Source organism: Haplochromis burtoni, unplaced genomic scaffold (genome assembly GCF_018398535.1).
Source record: "Haplochromis burtoni strain Fernald_Lab_line unplaced genomic scaffold, NCSU_Asbu1 Contig_687, whole genome shotgun sequence".
Taxonomy (NCBI): domain Eukaryota; kingdom Metazoa; phylum Chordata; class Actinopteri; order Cichliformes; family Cichlidae; genus Haplochromis; species Haplochromis burtoni.
The window spans coordinates 24,321-38,095 of NW_024583048.1; the positions used below are offsets into that span (position 1 = coordinate 24,321).

At 40.8% G+C, this 13,775-nt stretch overlaps 1 non-coding gene across 1 annotated transcript; it reads left to right on the top strand.

Annotated features, from left to right (window-relative positions):
* Positions 1-10,562: 10,562 nt before the first annotated feature.
* Positions 10,563-10,633, top strand: trnag-gcc. Its single transcript has one exon. It is a non-coding gene; the product is annotated as a tRNA-Gly (tRNA).
* The last annotated feature ends 3,142 nt before the right edge of the window (positions 10,634-13,775 follow it).

A 13,775-nucleotide genomic window follows, 5' to 3' on the forward strand; every position in this document is an offset into this window, starting at 1 on the left:
ATCTCTTAGTACTTTAGCTAGTGTTACATCTCCAAACTTCTTTTTCAGCTGTCTCGATAAAACTATCAGGCTTAATTGCACTCCCTTATCCTCCAGCATAAATCTCTATATTATTTTAAACTCTTCTCTGACAATCTTTTTCTGAATTACACCCCCGTCATCTGAGATATTCCCCTATAAACTTTGTTTGCTACTCTGAGTTCCTAACATACTCCCATCCTCTCTTACTCTTCTTCCTCTACCTGACCCTGTCCTATAACTGGCTTCCAGTCTCCTAAATCCATATCATCATCGTCCTCTACCTGTGTGCCATTCTAGTCCAGTCACACACCAACTTATGCCAATTGCCAAAATCCGTGATCCAAATCTGTATTCCAAAGCCAAAACTAAACAATCCACTCAAACAGTCTTCCGATAATCCACAAAACCTCCACGTGCTGCTTCCACCCGACAACTGCCAACCACTTCACAGCAGGCCTAGCTGGCTAGGAAGCTGCCCTTTTGTAATGATCCATGGCAGGGGATTGGCTTACAGTGTCGAGATCAGCCAATACACATGTGCCAATTAACTGTGAATGGGCCAATAGGTAGAAGTTTGACACCTGAAAAACAAGAGCAACAGAAAAACAGCAGTGCCACTCATCGTGGCATGTAACACCCTAAAATGTTAATACCGCAAAGTACTCATGTGGGTATAATTTCCTTTTGCTTTTCCCCCCTTTAATATACACCACCTTGTATGTGTTATATTTCTTTATGAAGGATGTAGACATTAAATGCCAGTGCACTTAGAAATAATAAACAATCCACTATTCCTTTGGATTACTTGGAACAGCAGCCATTCAGGTCTCATCAGCTTAAGTTTTGTTTGTATGAAATTTATTTCAGGAACATTACTGCTTAGTTTCTTTTATTACTTTCCACTAGTCTGACTCTGTCCTCAGGGGTAAGAGCTGGCAGAAAGAGCCTACTCTAGATTATGTTTGTCCTTTAAAATTGATAAGTGAATCAAAAGAGTATTACATATTAATAATTAATTTCACAATGTGAGGTAGAAAAAAAGGGTGCTGGATCAAACTTGCTTAAGTGAAACAGAATGCCTCAGCAAAAATGCAGCAGTGCAGCTCTGGCATGCTAATAGAATGATTTAAGAAATTACCAACTGCAAATAAAGTGATCCTCGCTGAACTCCACTCTGCTTACTTGTCACCTAATGGCCCAATACATCAGTTAATAAGGACTATCACAGCTGCATAGAGCCTTATCCAACAAACATTACAAAAAAAACCCCAAACATGTCTGGACCAAAGTCAGAATGTGAGGTGGACCCAAAAACAGACTCAAAATGGAGGCTCAAAATTATGTGAACAAGAACTTTATTTACAGTGACGCTGTGACAACAATATTTACAAGTGTTAAAGCTAGAAATGAGGCTAAGGCAAATGAACGTCAACTATGAAATATCAGATTACGTGAGTATGATGCTATGAACATGAACTGGGAAACACTATGAACATGAACTATGGAACTAGAAAAAGTTGCATTTCCTGCGAAAATGCAGTGTGAATGCCGTGTAGTGGAATCTGTTTAAACAGCTGAAGAAGTAGAACTATCTGCTGAAAAGAGGTGAAGAAACTGAAAAATCTGCTGAAAACCGGTGAAGAGGCAGAAATTTTTGCTGAAAAGCCAAAAACTCGGCTGAAAAGTGGTGAAAAAGCTGAAATTTGTACCGAAAAGAGGTGAAAAAGTTGAACTGTCTGCTGAAAAGAAATGTTGCCATGAGCAGGGTTCGAAATGGGTCCTCCTGGTCTCAAGGCTACTGATCTCACTGAGCCAAACTGGATCTCAGGTAACTGAAAAGAGGTGAAAAAGCTGGAAATTCCGCTAAAAAGAGGTGAACTTTTGAACTTTCTGCTGAAAAGAGGTGAACTTGTTGAACGTTCTGCTAAAAAGAGATGAAAAAAACAGAAAATTCAGCTGAAAACAGGCCAAGAACCTGAAAATTCTGCTGAAAAGCGGTAAAGAAGAAGAACGTTCTACTGAAAAGGGGTAAAGAAGCAGAACATTGCTCTGAAAAGAGGTAATGAAGCTAAAGTTTAAGCTGAAAACAGCTGAAGAATCTGGAATTTTTGCTGAAAAGGGGTGAAGAAGCTGAAATTTGTGTTGAAAAGAGTTTAAGAAGTTTAACTGTTAACTGAAAGAAATGTTGCTATAAGCGGGATTCGAACACAGGCCTTCCGCTCAGAGAATGGCTCCTTATCTCACTGAGCTAGGTTGTGATCAGATCTGCCCAGAGGAGGGAGAGGTGAACTGTATGCCTCTTCTGTGTTGGCGTACAGTGAGTCCAGTGTTCTATTGTCTCTGGTTGGGCATGTTACATACTGGGTGAAGGTGGGCAGTGTGGAGTCCAGTGAGACATGATTAAAGTCCCCTGATATTAGGAGAAGGGCTCTTAGAGATTGCGTTTGCAGTCTGCTGACTACGGAGTGGAGAGAGTCATAGGCTGTATCCGCGTTGGCCGAGGGGGGGGGGGGCATACGCTGTTATCGCATTAACTTGCCAGAATTCCCTGGCTATGTAGTACGGATGCATGCTAATGGCTAACAGCTCAATGTCTCTGCTGCAGAGTTGTTCTTTCACAGTGATGTGCCCAGGGTTACACCATCTGTCGTTCACAAAGACTGCCAGTCCCCCTCATTTCCTCTTACTGCTTTCTTTCATCCTGTCCGCCCACAGCAGCTGGAATCCAGGTAGCATCACACTCGTGTCCGGAGTTAGCGGTGTTAGCCAGGACTCCGTTAGCATCATGATGCTATATTGCCGGTACTCCCTCTGTGACCAGGTTAGCGACATGAGCTCATCCATCTTATTGGGCAGCGATCTTACATTTCCAGTGATCACAGAAGGAATAGATGGCCTGTAACGTCTCCTTCTCAGGTGACGGCACTCCCTCCCAGCACGACACCCCGTCTTTTCCTCCTCAGCTTGCTGGGAATGTCGTGCCTGTCCGGCAGCCACACCGCTGTGGGACACAGAGCTAACAGCTGATCCCTACTTTAAACAAAGGATCTATGCACTGGGTCCCCAAATACGGGTGAAAAAAGTGGAAAAAAACAGAGAAAAACGACCAAGACTAGCACAAAACCGTAGTCCATGATTGTAGAATGTAATTGCTAAAACTTTAGTTACAAAAAAATTAAGAGAAAATAAAGAGATAAGAAAGAAGCTCAGAATGAGCGGAGCTGCTGTAACAGGCTGCCACACATGGGGGGCGCCGGATAAGTCTGCTATTGAATACCAGGTTCAAGTTCTCTCTAGGATATTGTAGACAAGACAGAACGAGGGCATGTGCAAGATGCAAAATGTGCAAATATAATATAATTTAGATGTTTATGAGCAGCTATGTGACTGGGGTGTGCAAATAAGCATATTGTTTGCAGGTCCAGTTTATAGTGCATTTGTGGAAGTCTTGTGAAGTTGTTTTTGAGTCTTTTGGTGAGTATTGTAAGGTGTTTGTAAAATTGTGTGTTTATCAGTCCTTTGTCTGAGTTGAGGGCCCTGACTGCTTGGGGGGGAAAGCTCTTGCAGTGTCTGGCCATTACAGTTTTGATGCTGTGAAACCGTCTACCAGACGGAAGAAGGGAGAACAGTGCATGTGAAGGGTGGAAAGTGTCCTTCACTATGTTGTTCACATGTTGGATGATGTGTTTGTCGTAGAGTTGGGAGATGGGTGGGAGAGGGCCTCCAATAATCCTCTCTGCTGTTCTCACTATCCGCTGCAGAGACTTCTTTTCAGTGAAAGTGCAGTTCCCGTACCAGATAGTGATGTAGCAGCAGAGGACGCTCTCAGTGGTTCCCTAGTAAGATTTATGTGAGGATGGGAGGAGGGAGACTGGCTTTCTTCAGTTTCCCAAGAAATTGAAGACATTGGGTGTCACAACGGGACTGAACGGACTCACGCGCAGGCTCTAGGTCTTGAAAGCACAAGAGTCTTTATTATGATACACCAGGTGATTATTTACAAAAGTGAGGGGAAAGCCGGGCTCCGGGGGTCCACACACGAACGGGAAAGACGGCGATAGTCACACACACACACACACACACACTCCGTCCACTGCTCTTCACACTCCACTCATTCGGGTAACACAGGGGTAGGTCCAGGGAATCTGTACACAGAGACACGAAGGGATAGTAAGGCAAATTGCTGTGAAAACACTTTAGAAGTAATTGAGCTGGGGTTACACTGACGAGGGTCGGCAACGGTCCAGCGACGAGAAACACAGAGCTGCCATCTTATAAAGGAGCTGGATCACTCGTGATGAGCCACAGGTGCGTGGGCCAAGGGCAGGAGCCCACAGGTGAGCTCCGCCCAGGCAGAGGGAGGAGGGAAAGAGGGGAAGGGAGAGAGCAGGAACAAATAAAAAAAAGAATACAAAACATATGTAGCCATACTGAGCCGACCGGGTAGGCACAGGGACCCTGACAGTGGGCTTTCTTTATGATGGTGAGTGTTCAGGTTCCAGGAGAGGTCATCTGATATTTGCTGAGACAGGTTGTTATTCTGACACTAGTCCACCAGGTGTTGTTATTTCTTTCTGCATTCAGACTCATCATTGTTGGTGATGAGACCCACCACTTATGTTATCTGCAAACTTGATGATGTGATTTGACCTTTACTGTGAAGTACAGGCATGTGTTAGCAGGGTGAACAGCAGTGGACTAAGGACACAGCCCTGCAGTGAGCCTGTACTCAGTCCTTAGACTTAAAGCCAGAGTCTCTGATTTTCACCAGGTTGGAACCAGGGTTTATGGTTTGCACAGGTGATGACGGTCTTTGAGACATTGACATCCTCAATGCATTTGCTGATGTAGCTGGTCATTGAGGTTGTGTACTCCTCCAGGTCCACGGTGTGGACAGAGGGGCCGATGGCGTGATTCTGTCAGCCTGCCGCAGGGCAGCTGTGGCTACACCTGTAGCTTGCCTCCACCAGTGTGTGAATGTAAGAGTGAATGAATAGTGGAACTGTAAAGCGCTTTAAGGGTCTCGAAAAGCGCTATATAAATGCAATCCATTTTTATTATTGTTAACAGGTATGGCCCCCTCTGGCCACATTCTCACCTCTCTGAATGTTGTTCTGATCCGTTTGTTGATGGGTCTGTAGACTGGGGTGAGAAGTATGGAGATGTGGTACAATTGTCCGATGTGGGGGAGGGATGAAGCCTTGTATGTGTAAGGGGCTACTATGTAAGGGTGAAGAAGTGCACAGGCTGCCCTGAACGACTAAAGTGTGGTGGGATCTGAGTCCGTAAAGTGTCATACTTATGTATTACAATTAAAATACTTCATGTTCTATACTGTATGGTGACTTCAGGTATTGATAAATATATTTTATACACTGCTGTACTTTACCTAAGCCTAACTATAACAATTAACTCTTAACTTTTTGAAAACAGTAAGGTAATAAACAACACATTTGCTAAGGTAATCTGTATTTCCTCAATTTTAGATGGTTCCAAAGTATAAAAATAAACATATTGACTTCACCAGATTGAAATGTGATATGCACAAACTAGAGGTGGGTGGATCAATTCAAATATTGGTGGTATCAGTACAGTGACTAGTATTAGTATCCTACCGATACTAACACAACAAGATCAATACTTTGTTTCTATCCTCTAAGTTTAGTATGTAGCCAAATGAATTACGTTAAATTAAATATATTTAACTAAAAATATATATCTCAGTCATACACTATGAAAAATGTCTGAACTTTTTTGTGTTGACTGTCATATCTATTTTATTTATAGCATATAGCAAATTTAAACAAAGGAAGGTAAACGAGGGAGGCATATTTATATTCCAGCTCTCCCAAAAATCTGTTTCAAAATACATAAAAAGCTGAAAGGTGTGATTTGTTGTATTAACTAATTATTGTGGAAAGTAAAAATCACCAATTATGTCGTCATGAAAATTTGTTCCTAATCGATGCAATTGCAAATTGATCATGAAACATTCTCTCCCCTACGTAAGCTGCCTTTATAGGCTAAAGGTATCTGTATCATTATCGGTATCTGCAATACTGGCCTGTGTTTACTTGATATTAGATTAATAGAAAACAAACTGCAACAGCACACAGCACTAACTCAACTGAAAAACATACTGCTGGACCTTTAATGCACCGTCTTGAATGTGTCTTTATGTAAATAAAGTACATAAAATACAATTACATAAATTTCAGTGTAATATTACTGTACCCACTGTTGCTACCATGGTATTACTTGGATATTAACTGATTATTACTTTGATAAATGAATAGTAATAACTAAAATAATTATTGTTTCCACCTTCTTTCACTACTATTACTACTTTATTTCTATTAGCTGTAATTGAAAGTGCAACCAAATAATTTTTATTTTTTAAAGCAATTAGGAAGTTGCGATAGTGTTGCAAAAAAGTGAAGCTAGTGTTCGAAGTTACTGTTAAGGCTTTGAACTTCACTCATAAATTGTGCAACAGAGCCAGGAAGTCTGTCCTTTACAGTCAGCCTTTGACAGCTGATGTTTCCCAAAATCACTCTGCAGAAACATCACTGATCATTTCAACCTCTCAAAACATTGAAAAAGATTTGTTGTTAAAAAGACTGTCACTTATATTTCATAGTTTAAGGACAGCAATTACTTTTCAATATATTTTTATCTACATTTACTGACAAAAAAAGAGTATGTTATATATATTGCTTATACTTAGCATTTTTAAAAACAACGAATATTGGATTGGAATGTAAACATAAATGAAGTTTGAATACTTTATTTATGACGAGTACCACAGAACCTTGGCAATGACACTGTGGTCCCTGTGGAAAACCTGTTAAACTTTTGTGTATACTTGTAAGTGAATGACTCTCCTGTGAGTGTGCGTGCCAGCAAGGATCAACAAACCCAGATTTCAGTATAGCAGTGTTCCAAATGTTGTTGTTTTTTTGGTCTAACATTGGATGGTTATCTGTAGTTTTCCTCCTCAGGTGAATTGGTAGGAAGATCTCGCCTTGTCTCCACCCTTGAGTTGTTCTTTATGCAAGTCAACTGCTTATCAGAAGGCAGTTTGACCAGGTGGGATGAAATAGGCTCTCAGAAGGCCCAGAAGCCCTATTTCATAGAGCACAATCTTTCCTTGCTACCTCTCAGGGTAACTAGGGTCTCAGGGAAATCCCAGGTTAGCCTCTACAGTCTGTCTCTAGGCATTGGTATAAGATTGAGCTATCCTGGGAGGCTTTTATCATCTCCAGTTCCTATATCAATTATCAGTGCTGGGGACAGGCACCCCTTTGGTGGTAACAGATATTTAATACAGGGAGTTTCCTACAGGAGAGATCTCTATTCTCCTTTGCAATGAAGGCAATCAGGGAGATGATAGGCCATAGGCAGCTGGGTCCTACACACCTTATTTCCTCATTCCCAAGAAGGTGTTTTGGACTTAAGGGGCCTCAACAGATATCTAAGACCTCTGCCATGCAAAATCTTGATTGTGGTGAGAAACTGCGCGAGAAGATACACGCATCCATCCACATCACCTATGTAGGTTGTCAGTCATCTTTTGTAATCTAATATATATTTGGAACCCCACCCTAAGAAGTGTGGATAAACAGATGTCTCCCAGAACCAGCAGTAACCCCGGGATGCAGTGGGCCCAGCTCTGAACTACCAGCAACCCCAGCCCCAGGTAGGGTACAGGAAAAATCAGTACAGAATGTCTGGATATCTACTGTATACCTTCCCTTCCTTTTTTCTCCTTCAGTCCCTCCTGCATATGGTCAAAGTGGCTCCAAACTGCCCCCATACCATTTTGTTATTAGAAATTTCTTCAGTCACCCTTGGGAGTGATTAGAGCACTTGAATTCAGTGATTTGGATGGGTGAGTGCATACTTTTGACAAATATAGTGTACCTTCTTTTGACCCAGGCCCACAGGACAACAGACCAGCTGTTTGTCTACTATAGAGCTAATTGCTCAGGTAACCAGTCACTAAGACAACACTCTCTCGCTGAGGTCATCCAAAAGGCATATGAAATGGCAGTGAGGTTAACCCTTGCAAGGGTGTATGTGGTCTCTCCACCTTATTGGTTTCATGGCGAAGTGCTTCTCTCTCAGAATTCTGTGCAGTGGCCTCCTTGACTAAACAAGTCTATTTCATCAGGTTCTACTGCATGAATCTGGCATCCAATAGTTCATTTGGTGAATGTATGATGATCTTAGTGCAGCAGGACACCCTGAGGACCATGCCTTTGAGGTCATTGCAGTTCAGATTGCTAGGAGAGATTTCATCTTTTAATATTAGACTTGTAAGTCATTGGGCTCTGGAGCTCTAATGCTCTGGAGGGGCCTCTAGATGTGTGGGGCCTGGATCTCCTCCATGCCTGCTTCGTGTCCTAGTGGGCAGGGCTATGGCTCCCCACACCTTCTATTAGACACTTACATGGAGAAACCTTGTGAATACAAGCGTGCTTACACACACTTATGTGCACATGGGTGTTCACACCTGAGTACCTGTTTGTACACACTATCTTGGTTGGCTGCTGCCTCGAAACATATCATGCCTTATAAGTACTGTTTTCTGCTCAGAAGCATTCAATACTTATTATTTACTGTTACTTATGCTTATGTTGGTTGTTGCTGTGGATTTCCTATCGTGTTGTTCTCTTTCTGCTTGTCTTTTTTTGTTTTCCAGCAGGTTAACTCTGTCTCTTTTCTCCTCTATTTTTCTTTCCGTCTCCTTCTGTTGAGCCTCTTACCAACTTCTCTTTCCTTCATCTTTCTCGTTCCTATCTGCCGGTCCTGTCCATTTCGATTGTAATAATTTAAAAGTAAAAAAATAAATAAATAATAAAGATCGAACAAACTATGACAGTCAAGTGGTCCTGTATGGTAAAACCCGTAATGATCTGCTTGGGAAAGGACAGGCAAAAAAATTAAAAAACAATAGCAATTAGTGTGCTGCCAACTAATATGTGGAATATGTAGCATGGACAGTCAACCAATGATTTATTCTGGTTTGAATGTTTATAATAATACAGCATTTGCCAGTGTAATTCAGTGAATTCATATTTGGAGGTTTACTGTAATGGTAAAAAATTGACTTAATTTATGTGCACCAGAATATTATTTTTTAATCAGTTATGTTTATGGAACAACATATTAGGTGTTTGATTAAATCAAGAGGGTCATAGTTGAGGTGAGTGCATCCATACAATGTTTTTTTTTGTTTTTTGTTTTTTTTTTTTGCATAAATGAAATTCTTGCAGTTTGATATTGACCCTTATCCAGAAAAAAAAAAACGTCTGAATTTGATGTGTGGCTACTTTACCTGACATCCTTTTTGTAGAGACTGTTGTCTCTTACCACATACTAATTTCCTTTGACTTGAAGTTGACTCACATTGAGAAGGGAAGCTTATTTATACCAGTGTACCTTCTATTTATTTTTTTATTTACCAGTGACATTTGCAATGAAATAAAAAGGGAGAACTGAGTCCACTAGCAAAACATGTTGCTCCTATTTGAAATTGTACTTTTTTTGTGCTATGCAACCCCTCAGAACTATTTGTATGTGACAAAACAGTCTTATCTGGCACCCTAGAAATTAGAGCAGGTATTTCCAGTGACAGACAAATGTTATAGGAATTCTTTTTAAAAGCAGAAATAAAATTCCTGATTGAGTGAGCTAATTTGAAACTGCAAGTAATGTCGTTGCTGAGGTTTACTGTTTTTCTTTCCCCTCTCTGCCCACACAAGTGAAGATACATCTCAATTTCTCAGCAAGGCAGTGATTCATCATACTTCAGTCATTCTCTGAGACTGGGATGCAGGAAGTCATGCACATGCAGTCTGTTGGAAGAGTAGGTGGCAAGAGAGAGAAAGTGAGAGAGCAGGGTCAACTGGAGGTATTGGCTGCGGTTGAATGAAACTCTTAGCACAGTGAGTAAAGCTTTACCACGGAGCAGCATGAGGTACAAGTAGTACAATAAATTAAAGGAGTGCTTGGCAGGCAAGTAGCTGAACAGTTAAATAGTCATGTTTCATGTTATAGATAAAGAGTGTAAAGAAATTCTGTCTTTTTCCATAAATGTCTTAGGGGTGAAAATTTTGTCATTACATGGAAAGAAAAGCAATGCTAGTTCTTAAAACTAGTTCTCCTTTTGGGTAGCATGTATTTATGCTTGTCTACAAAAATAAATGCTTATCCCTTCTTTCTCCAAAAAGTGACAAAATAACAAAGGAATTTCAGTGTTACTAAAAGAAAAAGCCTAAAATTCCTTCAAATGCTTTGATACACAGGCTTACATCTAGTGTTGGGGCTTTTACTCAAACAAAAAAATCTGAACATAAGTGTTGCATCTTCAAAAAAACCAAATTAAGAATCAATGATCCACACACAGGGAATACAGTTGCTTCTTATTTACTGAACCTTGTGTCACATGTTACAGGTATAACTTTTTACACCAGCCTAACTTACAGCCCTCTCTACTTCTACATTCTTACATTTACCTCAGCTTTTGGAACAGCCTCGCATTGGTGGTTCAGTGGTAGAACTTTTGCCTGCCACGCAGGAGACACGGGTTCGTTTCCCGGCCAATGCACAGAATTGCAAGAAATTCTTATTATGTATTATACCTTTTATCATTTAAAACTACACATTTTATCTGAAATGTGACTGCAATGAGAAAAAAGTATAATTGCATAAAAAATACACTGAAAAAACTGGGAGCACTGGACTATCAGAGTATAATGCAAAATCAGTAAAGGGACAGCTAGGAGTTATAAACCATTCTGAATTTCACCTGCTTTGGTGAAAATAAAAGTGGCAACAGATGCTGTGGAGGGGCAAAGAAAACCACCAAGAAGTAAATGGTTTGTAGGTGGTAACTCTTTATCGATGATGACAAATTTTTCTCTAGTTTTGATTTTTGTTAGTAATGTTGTAACTAGTAGTAATAAACTGTAAGATCATTAGGGTCAGACTTTCTTTAGTTATGGGTTATGTTATGTGATATTAGACCTATTGTCAGATATGGAGATGGAGTTGTCACGATTCATGCCACGGGCACGAGCACTGTGTGGGATTTGGGGAGAATCGCCATGGGAGACACAGTGCGAAGATTGCCAAGAGGAAACGGCGACTATGTCACCAGTGCTCCTCACCACCAACATGGTCTCGAGTACCTCCAGGGTATGAGGACGCTTAGCCTCCGGAGCTAACTACGGAGGAAATTTGTTCACAGACGATTTATGAAGTTGCAGACTCTGTTTGTATGACTCAGGCAGCTAATTCTGAGACTGATTATGCTGCCGAATTGCCTTGCTCTAAGGTAAAATATTATTCCTGTGCTCTCTCAAATGTGGTTTGTGTTTCTGAATTTCCTGATCTTGAGACTGGTTTGTGTCTGTCTGTGGCAGGGATAGTTTCAGAGATGTTGGTGTGTGCTGCTAACCTGGTCTTCCCAGAGACTGAAACTCTGACCAGGGCCTCTCCAAAGATTAACGACAAGAGTTAAGTTTATTCTGGACCCCCAATGGACCCTGAATCTAGGCAGCATTCAGCCATGTCAGCTGTCAGACTGTGCCTCTTTTGTTGTCTTAGGCCCCATTAGCATTGGTCTGGGGACTGGGGGACTCAGGGCTCATGTCTTTATCTTGGGCTAGGATTTATCTTGGGGTGGCAGTCCTCACGGGTCGCCCTGCCCGTGTGTCTGTGTAGGCATACTCTGCTGTCGTGTGTTTTGTCTTGGCTCCTCTCCAAGTCCTCTGTTTCCCTGTTTATCTGTATAGGTGTTTGGACGTGTGTATGTGTTTCCTGAAGGACTGGTTTACAAGTGTCATCAGGCCGAGGAGGCTGCTGGAGGCAGCCACACCTGCCGCTCATCAGCCATCGCCAAGTTGCAGCTGATACTTTCATTGCCAGCTTCTCTTTTTAACTGTGTGGCTGAGCTTCAGTCGACGCTGGATTGTTGAGTTCGCTTGTCAGCCTCAGTTAGCTAGTGAAAACTTTGTGTGTGTGTTGCTTGCCAGTTTGACTGATGTGTTTTTTCCCACTTGGTGTTGGGAGTTTGTCACGGGAGCAAAGCCACTGTACAGATTTGAAATTGTAGTTGTCATGATTCATGCAACCCATCTCTCTTGACACCTGTGTCTGAGAGGTGAGAGGAATTTAGGACTTGAAACTGACATTTGACAACAGAAAATATATTGTAAATTTTGTATTTTGCTCAAGTTAGTGGTTTAGGTTGAGAGAAAAAAAAGAGGAAAGGAAAAGTAGATGGAGATACTGTATGTTTTGGGGGTGGGGGTTTCCCAGTGAAGAGGTCTACATGAACAATGATTTGTTTCAGGAAGTTTTTCATTCTCTATTTGATTTCAACTGAAAAATAATTAAGAAGGGGGTTAAGCTTTGCTGATGAACTGTCCCTATGTCATGTAACCCAAACTCAGCTTAAAACTAAAAAGTCCATGTGGTGAATTGTACAAACACTAAAAAAGGAACTCCAAAAAATGTGGTAAATGGTTCATGGAGTAGTTCTTATATAGTACTTTTGTACTACTACTAAGTGCTATATCCCTACCTCTCTCTACTGAGCTACAGACACCCCATTTGACAGAGAATTTCATTTTTTTAGGTCTAAGAGGGACCCACAATATACATTAAAATTCAAGAGTATTTTTAAATCTATAAATAAAAGTATTTTCCCTTAAATTCCTGCCCCGAAATCCAGATCCAGGTTCCCTACAAAAATTAAACACTTTTGAAGTTGGCCTCCTCCACCTGTGGTAAAAATTTCCATACAAACCTTTTTGAGTAACCCTTTCCTTAGAGGCTCTATTGGGAATTAATTTCTTTAACATGTATTTAATTTCCATACAAACATCCATCTATCGACCCATCCATACATGAGTCTGTAAAACATTTATTAAAATGGTGGAATGTGTATATTTATTAATCTATAAGGTAAACAGCGCAGGCAGTAAAGATGTTTTTCCAATTATGTTACCTGCCATTTTAACTGTCTTTCATGTTATTATACTGCACTTCTCAGTAACCCAGAATCAGGGTTTGAATCAACTTGCTTGTGAACAATAAAGTCTGCAAATGCATGTAGGCAGCACATGGTGCCTGGAGTTTTTAATTAGTGTTTCATGTGTTATGCTTCTCATCTCATCAATTAATTAGGACACCACTCCAGCTGTGGTGTTTCTATTTTCTTAAAATGAGAAAGAATTTTCAGTGAATGTTTGACTTTTAAGCTGTGATAGTGCTAATGAAAACTGAATGCACATATATTTGATGAGAGAGACAATACTAGAGTCTTTTTTTGTTAACAAGTGTATGAGTGTAGAAAGTTTTCTGTTTTTGACAATGAGATTTCTTACTATCGGCCACATGCATACAGCAGACAGTGTGTGTATCTGGGCTCAAGGACAAATACCTTCTCTGACAGATTTACCTCTTTAATACCTTTCTATTTATCATTCAGTACAGCACTTTTTCATTTGAGGCTGCTTGTTAAATCAGTGTCATCTTCAGATGGGGTCTTTCATCAGTAATTGTAGCACAGGCCTGCCTGAGGAAGAAGCATTTTTTTTTTTTTCTGGTGACAATACATCTACAAAGAGACTGGCTTCACTGATCTCCAACTCAAGCACAGCTGCTATTTGCGTCGTCAGCCACAGCGGACAAGCTGATGATGGTGTTTTTCCAAATTTCTTTGCACAACTGGGTTTGTTCTG